Consider the following 2,500-nt stretch of genomic DNA (forward strand, 5'->3'; position numbering starts at 1 on the left):
TATCATTAGTATTATTATAATCATCTTCGTCATCATCATCATCATCATCACCATCATCATCATCGTCGTCGTCGTCGTCGTCGTGGTCGTCGTCACATCATCATCATCGTCATCATCATCATTATCATCATCATCACCATTTTTACCATTAGCATCATAATCATCATCCTCCTCATCATCATCATAAGAAACAGTAGCAGCAGCAACAATTCCATCTCCATAAACTTCGTTGTCAGTGCCTTAATTCCTTTTTAGCATTAGCATTTGTTTCCATATTTTGTTCTATGACCTGTACAGCACAGTAAAATCTTTTCTCCATAAACTTCGTTGTCAGTGCCTTAATTCCTTTTTAGCATTAGCATTTGTTTCCATATTTTGTTCTATGACCTGTACAGCACAGTAAAAATCCTTTTACACTGATTCTGCAACTATATTTTGTATCTGTTTCATATAAAGTTACTATTCCGGGAAATGGGGGGGGGGGGGGGGGGGGTGGGATGTTTTTATTTTCGTAATCAACACCACCTTCCCTACCAACCATTGGTTTTGTCTTAACATTGAAACGAAGAGATGGATAGACTGGTAGACAGACAGACAGACAGACTGGCAGGCAGGCAGACAGACAGACAGACAGACAAGCATACAGAGAGAGAGAGAGAGAGAGAGAGAGAGAGAGAGAGAGAGAGAGAGAGAGAGAGAGAGAGAGTTGCTTTGTGCTACATTTAACCTGAAGTATTTGATGTAATGTTTTCCGTTTAGATCATGACCATTGATTTTGAGTAAACATCGCAGTGATTGGATAGATGGGTTTACAAAGAAAATACTTTCGGGCAGACTAGTATTTTTGTTACAGACACTAGCAGAAACTCTGGCTCCATGGGCCTGATGATCTTGGAAGAGAATTGCTTTTCAATTTCAGTAGATTTATATTATCTTTACATTTTTACTGTGATCTGTCAAATAAGATAGGAGAAAGAGTCCACGACGTAAATAAGAATGGATTTTCATTGTGTTCAATTTTGTTTTCTTTCATTGCTTTTTGCTTTGTAACCTCAACACCCTCTGTAAATTGTATCTGCTTCATCAATGTTGAAAGTATCTGCATATTAACATTTTTTAAAATGTACTCCTCTATGTGTTATTCATTTATTTTTTACCATGAAAGACGACTCATTGGTTCTGCTTTTAAATTGTCTATTATTATACCCCTATCATTTTGAAAAAAATCTTGTCATTATTTTTTTATATATATAAAAAAAGAGAAGTTATACAATTTTTGTTCTCATCCGCTTTCATGTGATAATCTGTTTCTATTGAAACCACGTAAACTCAATAGTTTGAGGGAAGAAAAAAAAAACAAAACAAACTTTTAATGACGCCTATTTAAAACAATTATGAATAAAATTATCATGAGCTCTATTTCAGCCAAAACATCACTATTTTTAAACGCACAAATACCTCAAAATCAGATATAGCAAGTTGAAAATATTATATGAGGTATGATAAAAAGAGTCTTGTATTCTTGTTGGGTTTTTTATTGGGGGTGGGGGGGGGGGATTATGACTTGCTCAGAATACACGCTTGCAAATTGCGCTGCAGTTTATAACTCTAATTTCTAATTTCAAATGCTTGATTGCAAGACATTTATCATACTATTCATTTATTATTGTGATGATAATAAAAATATGCCATCTTTGAAAACTTCTTACTGTGGAACTCTAAGTACAAACCGTCGAAACGAACATTTGTCTTATTCTATCAGATACTTCAAATACATTTTTGTCTGCCCTTGACTCTGTGGTATATGTTGCTTTAACTGTTGTGTTTTAGTTTTGATAATTCAGGAACAGAAAAATTAAAGGAAAGGAGGGATGGGAGCGGGCTTCAGACAATTCTTAGTGTTTGATAATTATATTTGGGGATTGTTTGTGATAGCTGTGTTTCTAAGCAACTGGAAAATGTTCCCTTGTCAGTTATTGGTCCACGCTTCTGTAAATCCCAACTGTGTTTGCAATTCCTAACTAGTGATGTTAGAAAAACCCAGACCCTTTCTGGGGTCTCTAAAACTAATGAAATAATATCTTGTTACCATTTCTCTTCACCGCTCAAAAACCCAGGAAAAAATTTAAAGAGCTGTAAGTAACCAATTACGATCGTTGATTGTCTTGAACGAAAGTTTGAATTCACTATGTAGTCTTAGGAAAACGAAACACTGTGTTGTGTATTTTAATGATTCAGTATACTTAGTGTGTCTTATTTTCAAGTAATATTGACAACATAGGTTGATCTGGTCTATATTTATTATCTTAGTTCATTTTTTTTACGAAAGCTACATACGAAACATCACATTGTTGTCGATATATTTTCTCTCTATTGCTTAAAAAAAGATTAGCAAACAATCTTCTTAGCTGAGGATTGGATTTCCAACACTCCGAAATATTTTTTTGGGACACTGCATTAATATTTCTCTTAATGCTTTTAAATGTCCTTTCTGCCGAAT

General features: G+C 34.4%; 1 protein-coding gene across 1 annotated transcript in view; it reads left to right on the forward strand.

Annotated features, from left to right (window-relative positions):
• Positions 1-2,500, forward strand: part of LOC144975599 (basal body-orientation factor 1-like) — a 16,322-nt gene that overhangs the window by 10,350 nt on the left and 3,472 nt on the right. The gene's annotated exons all lie outside the window — the stretch shown is intronic.

Source organism: Berghia stephanieae, chromosome 1 (assembly GCF_034508935.2).
Source record: "Berghia stephanieae isolate SIO BIC M18660-M18661 chromosome 1, UCSD_Bste_1.3, whole genome shotgun sequence".
NCBI classification, from domain to species: Eukaryota; Metazoa; Mollusca; class Gastropoda; order Nudibranchia; family Aeolidiidae; genus Berghia; species Berghia stephanieae.